Here is a 9070-nt window from a genome sequence, read left to right as displayed (position 1 = left end):
GCACACCAGAGCCAGCAGCAGCCTTGTCCCCGAACCACAGGTGATTCCAGGCAAAGCTCTGAATCTTCAGAGCTAAACTCAGAGCAGCCTTTGAAACATCCCTGGCTTGTGGATGTGGTCTCTGGGGCTGCCCAGCACCTCTCTCCCTCTCCTACCAATGCCTCACCAGCCAAGCACAGGCTCCGCTCCCATCTTCAGAGGAGGTGGAGGAGGGACCCTCCGCAGCAGCATCCCGTGCCAACAGCCCTTCTGCACAACTGACTTCAGACGGACCGAAAAACCTGCAGGAATGGGGCAGCACTGGTGAGACACGCAGGATTAATCAGACGAGGGCGACATCTGCAGCCAGGCGAGATGCTGGAAGCATGCATTTCCGTCCTGATTAAATCCTCTCTGCAGTTCTCCAGGCAAAGCCTGCCCGGTGCAGCAGTCACGTCAACAGGCATAATGGTTTCAGCGTCCCTGCCGAACAGATGTCATCTGGTTCAAGGACAAGAAGGAAATCCATGCATCTTTAGCGCCCGACCCTGGTGGCAGGACATTTTTGGCAAGCGTGTTCATTTACGAATAAGAGAAAGTGCTGCAAACCTGCGCAGTGCTCCCTGTCCCGCCAGCACTGCACTGATGCCCCTTGAGGGGCACGGCTCCTCTCGGGCTGGGCTCCCTGCAGCCAGCCTGGAGAAGGGCTTGCCACACGTCCCGCAGGACAGCGATGGTCCAGCAGGCAGCAGGGCTCCCGAGGCATCAGCCCACTTAAAAACACTCATTATCCATCCGCAGCTCCCAGCGGGGCGGCACCTCGGCAGGTCTCTGCGTTCCTCTTCTGTCCTCGGATCTAACCCTCCAGGCAGAAAGGAGATGGAGAAGAGGGCAAATCGGAGAAAATACAACTTTAACTGGTGCTTTGAAAGGTAAAAAAGGAACCTGGGCAAAGTTCAATCCCATTATCAGCTATATTAACAGCTACGAGGAGCTAGAGGCAGTGAACTCGAAAACACCTTCCTCAAAAAAATTCATTTATTAGCTGGCAGAAGAGGACAGGGAGGAAGAAGGTCACAGGTTTGAGAGCCTGCCAAGCAACAAGCAAGTGGGCCGGAGAAACCTTTCCCTGCTGAACTATAAGAAAACACAGTAATAATTAACAATGCACACATTTGTACACGATCTTCCCCTTGGACAGTCCATCTACACACACATTGCCCTATCCGCTTCTCTAATATGGACCAGGTAACAGCTCCCAGAAACAACTTTGTGTCAGATAAGTGGAAATTAATGACTTCATATGAAACTGCAAAGGGGGAAATCGGAGGCAGCATCCGATAGCCCCAGGAACAGACGGGAGAGCACCGCTCCCTTCTCTGCGGCGCTGGTCTGTGAGGAAATACCGCAACCCGCGTTGCTCTGATTCACCTGTAAATAATCCCTGCTCCCTCCTGCCCTAAAAAGACGCCGTGCCCTGGACCTTCCTTCCTGCACACGGGCTGTCCTCCAGCACGCACGTCCGGATTCGCCTCGCCTGGCTACCACCAGCGGCTGCTGCTGCCGTCCCTGTGCCCCAAACTCGGAGGCTGCACTGCTTTGAAAAACCTGTCACGAAAATAAAAAATACCAAGAGGAGTAGAAAGTGGGTTGTGTGGTGATATTTAGATTCTTCATTTTCTTCTTCCTTATAGTCTTTGAAAGCACAGATAGGAAATGGGAGTGGAGCAGCAGGTCTGTGCACGGGGATGGGAAGCTGCCCTTCCCTTCCTTGCCAGAGCCGCCGGGAGCAAAGGGGGGGCTTTATCCAGCCCAGCAGCCTGGGCTCCCCTTATCCAGCCCAGCAGCCTCACCCTAACCTGCCAAGTCCTCCCCGGGCTGAGCAGCAGCGCTTTTGCCCCCGTTGCCGCTCCACACAGCTACAGGAAAAGTGGACTCAGGCTCCGCTGCCCCTCTCCTGGTGAGGTCCCCTCCACACCTGGGCAGATGCTCCGCAGGCGTTTGGGCAGCTCGCACCACTTCAGCTCTGTCCCTTTTTCTGTCAACAACAGATAACGTTCCTGGAGGTGCCAAGGGAGGCGTGCGCATGTGCTGGGCAGGGGGTTCCTCCCTGGACAAGCGAAGACGACAATTTCTGCCAGTCCTCGCTAGAGTGACTGAAAGCCGCATCACCGCCGGAGAGCATCCCTGTACGCCGGAGCCGAGGCGTCGAGGAGTGCTGGCTACGCTGCTGCTGCGTGACTGGGAATTACAGCGCCTTTCCCACCGGCAGCCCTCTGCGGCTGGGGCCAAGGAGCACTAACGAAGGCTCATTTAAACCTCATTTTTCCAGGGCTGGGCAAGAAGCAATTGCTGTCCCCCACTTTGCAGGTGGGGAGACTAAAGTCCAGAGGAGAAAGGCTCAGAGATGACACTGCAACAGCGACAGAGCAGAGGTCTCCAGCCGCAGCAAACAGTTCCCAAGTCCACCCAGGAGCTGAAGCTGGACTCCTGCAGAGGGCTGGCTTTATCCCAGACCTAGGGGGGCTGCGAGGAATGCCCCAAAGGCTCTCAAGGAGGCAGACAGGGCTGCATTTCAGAGAGGAGGGCTCTGCTACAAACAGCGGTGTTGAACTTTGTGCTGCTGCTGAGGCTTGGCCTCGTGCTCCCGCACAGCTCCGGGGGGGTTTTCACTCCAAAGCTGTGATGCCGCAGAGCCGGGCGGTCTGGTCCCAAATCCCGCAGCACAGGAGCTGGCGGAGCAAAGCCCAGACCTTGCGATGGCTCACGGTCAGCACCGGTGTTGTGTTTTGCCCTGGGAAGTCACTTTCCACATCAGAAGTGCTTTTCCCTACCACACTACTTCACGGGTAAGGGACAGAAATATCTCATTAGCAAACACCACGAGGACTATATCAATGCCACGGCACTTGCAGAGAAATCAGTCTGCACCGAGTGAAAATGCCTCGAGCCACAGCGTGAGCCAGACCTCGCTACATGGTCCTTACCCTGACTTATCCCTGCTGCCGCAGCGGAGCCACGTCCTGGCATTGCTGGGGATGCATCAAGGCAGCAGAAAGCTGTTGCCCTCCACATGTGAATCCCCACGGAGTTTCATGTTGTTCTACACTTCTTCTGAGCATTATCGCTTTTTAGCATGCTGGAAAAAGAGATTGCACAAATCTGACCAAAACCTGGAGGTAAGTGAAGTCAGACAGGTCCTTGCTGGAAGGGGAAGGACCTGGGAACTGGGAGAAGTAGGAGACAAAGTCTTTCTTAGGAGCAAGGGCATGTTAGTGCTCTACTGCTTAACGAGATTCATACTCAAGGTTTGGCTGACTCATGGTCTTTAATAAACTCCAACCTTGGTGGCGTAAAGAGGTTAGCTGGGGTGTCAGCTCCAGCTGGGGAGAAATGCTCTGCCTGCTGCTTCTCCTCTGCAGGCTCAGCTGAGCACTTCTTCCCCCCGCGGTTTGTGAGCTTGCTCCAGATGTGGCCATGCTTCACTGCTGCTAATTTCGTTCTGTGGGCTGCAAAGCCATTTGAGGTTGAAAACCCCCAACATTGATGGGAATTTTAGCTAGTACCACTACAAAACAGGACCGAAGAACATTTCCTTGCTGCACAAAGGCTGCTGTCTACACACGCTCTGTGAAATAGGGTAAATGCTAGCGCATGGTAGTCCAATACGCCTCTTACAAGTTGTTCTCATTTTAACGCATGCTGACACGCCATCCCGGCACAGGGATCTGTGCACGAGCAGCCACACACCCCTGAGGGGATGCTGCAGGGCTTGCGGGACTGCTCCGGGCAGAGTCTGCCAGCGAGGCTGGCATCCAGGTCAAGGTCTTCGTGCTGAAATTCCAAGCCCTTAGTGCAACTGGTCTGCACTGCCACTGAGATGACCTCTGCGTGGGGCAGTCCCCGTGGAAGCGTAACGTTACCTTAGCAGGACAGCCACTGAGGGGGAGTTGGTAAGTAGAAAACAGAACCATTATAGAAGTTGGTCGCCGACAAGAATTCATAAAGGGAAACACATGGCTGAAGCTAAAGAGAAGCATTGGCTTTCCTTGAGCTAGCATTTGCACTGTAAAGCAGCTCTGACCCCTGATCTCCTGTGAGCTTTTACCAACGTTACCATCCGCTGTGCTCAGGCCAGAAGAGCCGGGGAGGAAGCACATGAACCCACCACCGTCGGACCAGCGCTCGCAGTTCCCAGAGCTGGGCAGAAACATGGTTGCAGGCAAAGCTATAAATATTGAAGTGAAATAATTACCCCACTCATTTACGGCTTAAGCTCTGAGAGAGGAGCAGAACCAGTTTCACTAGAGACCAACCGGGGCAGAGGTGGAGCAGCCTGTAACCGCTCTGGGCTGTGCAACGCTTGGGAAGAAGTGGAACAAATTGCTAAAGCTGTTTAAGCTGGCACACTCGGCAGTTTCTTACGTATGCTGCAAACTTCCATGGTTCTTACTTCTGCAGATAATTGCAGAATACATCACAGGGAAATATTTGGGCCTTTGCATTCCAGTCATCGTGCTGAAATCATGTGAAATTGCCCAACCTTAAAACAGACAAGAAGTCTGATCACAACACCTTGTTCTGATGTTGGATTTTAGACATACATACCGAGCTGTGCTGCTTTTTAGGGTTCATACCCTCCGTTGCTTTATGCATCTTGAGAGATACAGCCTGCTAAGTACTTGCAGGAGGATGTTTGGGAGCCACTGCAGCAGGGAAATCCAGATTTTCAGGCCCAGGAGAAGAATTGGCTCCCTGAAGGCCACCAGGTCTGGACAAGGATTAAGCCAGTTCTGGGCTTTACTGGGGAACCAGCACGACTTTCCTCTTCCTACTGGCTGGTCCTGTAGACACTTTTAGGTAGTCTTTACCCCCACGGATCTGGACTTGCCTTGCAAAGCTATGGATTTCTCTTGAAATTCCTGGGGCTCTGATGCACCCTGTATTAAAGAGCTTCCTTGGACATCTGTGCCCTTGGCTGCTTGGCAGCCTGAGACTCCGGAACTCTTTCCGATGGAGCTCCCGAGGCACATCCACAGTAATGACAGATGTTACGCTGCTCGCCAGTGCAATTCATTTTTATGACATCCTATTTTTGCTGGGGCCCGTGGTAAGTACAATCCATTCCTTTCTTTAAGAACAGAACACCACCACGTCACCTCATAAAGGTAACGTCCGCTGCCGTAACAACTGTCAGACGGCGAGCTCCTAACGTGCTGCTGGTGCAAGCCCGGTCTTCTATCTCTGGCACTGGCAGCTTTATCGTGCTGGAGGAAGAGGCCCGACTTCCACAGTGCCACGAGAAGAGGCGTTCCCCTCGGGTGCTCTCCAGAGGGGGGCTGCTGCCTCTGGAGACCAGCTGGGAGCGGGTGGCACTTCAGCTTCCTTCTATTCTTGCGCATGCTGCAAGTCGTGATGCCCCTCCATCACATCCTTTACAACCTCTGCAGCTCATTCAAACTGTCCGCAGCTGCTAAAAGCCTCCTATGTTTTGCCTGCATCACTTACTCTTCCTCTCCACTGCTCCTGTGATAGCTCAGCCTCTTTATCCTGCTCCGTCTCTCTTTAGTCCTCTTTTTGGTATAGTGTTTGTATTGCAAGAGCCTCTCCTGCTCTGCCGGCACCTGGACTGGTACTGATCAACCCTTGGCTTTCCCAGCATTTCCATCTCCGCATTGTTTCTCTCCTTCCCGCATTCTAAGGTTTTACTCCCAGCAAGTTTGTGGGGAAGGGGCAATGCCAAATGACGCAAGGGTGGGCTCTATCTCCCAGCCAAATAAGAGCCGATGCCGCTTGGGTAGCTACGTGCCTCTAACTGACATTTTCTCCTTCCCCTAGAGCCCACCTGGAGGCTGAAATGAAGCTTCTCTCCAGTTTTCTCTGCATTATTCTCAGCAAATGCCTGGGCATTTTGTACTCTAACCCACTCTACTATTTCTCCTGGGCTCTTCCTGCCACCACGGCTCCTGCAGCGAGAGGGAACAATGCGAGGAAAGCTTGTGTTCATTTAGACAGCAACGGGCAAATCCTCCGTAGGAAAGCACTGCATGCCGTAGGGATGATCCCTTTCCTCCGATGCCCTGGGGCTCTTGGTGTAAGGCCCTGATTACAGAAAATCATCCAGAAAGGCCTTTAATAGCATTTCTCAACCACTGCATAATGGTGTCCAGGGCTTGCAAAAGGATGGCTGTGGTGGGAGGTGAATCAATCGGTTCCAAGAAACGTCCAAAACTGCCGACTTCGGCAGCAGGAGCTGGCAGGAGCTCGGCTGGGGAGCAGCAGCCCTCAGCGGGCAGCGGGTGCTTGCAGAGGCCGGCTCCAGAGCATCGCCCCAGCTCGTGTCCTGCGTCTGCTGCTGAGGGGTTCGGGGGCAGATACTCCTGCCTTAGGCAGCCAGAGGATTTTGCTTGGCTGTAAATGCGCATCCCAGGGACAGACGGGAGACGTCCCTCCTTGCCCCTGCTCCCCCAACACCCCTGTTCCCTCTTCCTCTCTGTCTTTCTTCCCAAACCCTCCAAGATTTTTACTGGCCAATTCCATCAATCATCAAACCCCTGTTTGTCACCCGGTGTAAGCTTATCACCTTAATTATTTTATCTATTTAACCAGAAAACCTAACAACATCACAAGTTCTGGCTCTGACTGTGATATATCTATAAAACAAAGCACCTGCCTGCAAAACCTCCTTCTCCCAGAAACCATCCCTAGCAATCGCAGCCCTGGCTCCACATGCAAAAGCGGTGTTTGCAATAATAATCAAATGCTTAGCAAACATCATTAGAACTAACTCGCCAATAAGCAGAAATAATTATCAGATAATTGCTTTATGGACAGCCAAGTAGGGAAATTAGGAATAGTAGTTTCTCCATGTTAAACAGGGAAAGACAAGTAGGGAAACAGGAGCACCAAGGGACAAAAGGAGCTGTTTAAGGCCACACGAAGGGTGTAAGATGTCTGATTTTATACCCACCGCCGCTCAGCTCTCCTTGTGCCGGGACTGAGACGCCAGCTCCGGGAGCCCCAGCGCTCCCGAGGCCGGGGCTCGCAGCCGCAGCCCGCCCTGCCGCCGCCTCCGCGCCCGGGGCCCGCGCACAGCGCGCCCGGCACCGTGCGGCTCCGGGCCGGGCCCGGGCTCCCCGGCCCGGCTCCGCCGCTCCCCGGCCCCGCCGCTCCCCGCCTCGCCTCGCCCGCCGCGGGGCTTCTCCCCGCTTCGCCTGCAGCCCCCACCCGCTAAAAGCAGGGCGGGACTCGGTGGCGTTTCCCCACCCGCCCCCGCCCCTTTCCCCTCTCCCCTCTCCCCCCTCCCGTCTCCTCTCCCCCCCCTTCTCCCTTCTCTCCCCTCTCTCCCTTCTCCTCCCTCCTCTTCTCCCGTCTCCCGTCTCCCCTCTCCCTCCTCTTACCTCTCCCTTCTCCCCTCTCCCTTCTCCCCTCTCCCTTCTCCCCTCTCCCTTCTCTCCCCTCTCCCTTCTCTCCCCTCTCCCTTCTCTCCCCTCTCCCTTCTCTTCCCTCTCCTTTCTCCCCTTTCCCTTCTCTCCCCCCTCTCCCTTCCCCTCTCTCCCTTCTCCCCCCTGCCCTCTCCCTTCTCCTCCCTCCTCTGCCCTTCTCCCCCGTCTCCCCCTTCCCATCTCCCCTCTCCCCCTCCCTTTTCTCCCTCCTCTCCCCCCTCCCCTCTCCCCCTCCCCTCCCAGCCCCTCCTCCGCGCGGGCTCCCGCGGGCGGGCAGCTCCCCCTAGTGGCGGGGCTCCGCCTCTGCCGGGGACAGCCCGGCCGCAGCCGCGGGGGATGGGGCGCCGCGGGAAGCGGATTATGCAAATGAGGACATCGGCTTTAATGGCACTCCAAGATTTTTAGTCACATTTAATTACCTTCCTTCTTCCCCCTCTCTCTGCCCGTCCCTGATCAAATTAAAACAAACAACCCCCAGCAGAGCGTTTGCGACAGGAATCGCGTTTCAGACTAATTAAAGCCCGACGGTCGCCACCGCGATGAGCCCGGGCCCGGCAGCGCGGGGGACAGGCGGCACGCGTGGCGCTGGGTGCTCCCCACGGCACCCAACGGCAGCTAATTAGCTGCACGCTACTGACGCTTCGTAACGCTGCGCTTGCCGCCCGAGCTGCCGGCCGGTGGGGAGGGACCTGGAGGGGGAACATGCGGGTCTCAATTAGCTTCAGCAGTAATTTAATGGACTAATTAATAAACCCATGCGGCCTCTTCTCGAGGAGGCTGCTGAGCCTGGCGGGGCAAGGTCTGCGGCACAGAGAGGTGCCGGCGGGGCCTGCCATCTGCCTTCGAACGGGGAAAGCCGGGGAGCGGGGAGGCAGCTCGCCCGAACGCCCTGACCGCGTGGCCGTGAGCAGAAGCTGGTCTGTCCCCTTTCGCGACGTGGTCCTCAGCACACGGATGCTTAGGCTGGCCCTGGGCGGCTCTTCCTGCCCCAGCCCAGCGTGGGCTCCTCAGTCCTGCCCCAGCTTCCCCTCTCCTGCAAACCTCCAGGTTTGACCTCGGTGAGGAGCAACCCCAGCTGTCTCCTCTCGGGGTAATGTCATGCACCCCCAAGCGAAGTCCCCCCACCCTGGCTGCAGCATCCCCTGCGGTCCCCTGGTCCCCAGCCCGCTGCAGCCCCGCTGTCCCAGCCGCTGGGCACAGCCTCCCACGGGAGCGGCAGCTCAGCACCTCCTGTCCCCGCATACGAATTGCTGCGGGTCTGCGCACAGAGCTGCTCGGGGCAGGTTTGGAGCCCTGGATCGTGATGTCTCAGCAACCTGCCTGGTGAGGAGCGGCCCGGGGGAGCTCTTAACATCTGCCTGTCATCACATTTGCTAATGGAGAATTAGGGCAGAAGATTCAGGGGCGGATTTCGGAGAGGCTGCTCGTGAGCCTTTGCAGGTCAGGCATCTGTCAGCGAGAAAGCGCAGGGCCAGAACCCCCCCCTGCACCCGTGTCCTCCTCCCTGGCACCCAGGGGCTGGGCAGGGGCTGCTCCTCACCCCGACTGCAGGCAGCCCCGTCTCCATAAACCCCCGTCCTGGAAACCGGTGCTGCCTCCGCCTGAATTGCAGCTCTGTGCAGCGCTCGTCTCGGGGTTTTCTGCTC

This window comes from Mycteria americana, chromosome 10, assembly GCF_035582795.1.
Source record: "Mycteria americana isolate JAX WOST 10 ecotype Jacksonville Zoo and Gardens chromosome 10, USCA_MyAme_1.0, whole genome shotgun sequence".
Lineage (NCBI taxonomy): Eukaryota > Metazoa > Chordata > Aves > Ciconiiformes > Ciconiidae > Mycteria > Mycteria americana.
Note: the sequence above shows the minus strand (reverse complement) of the source record.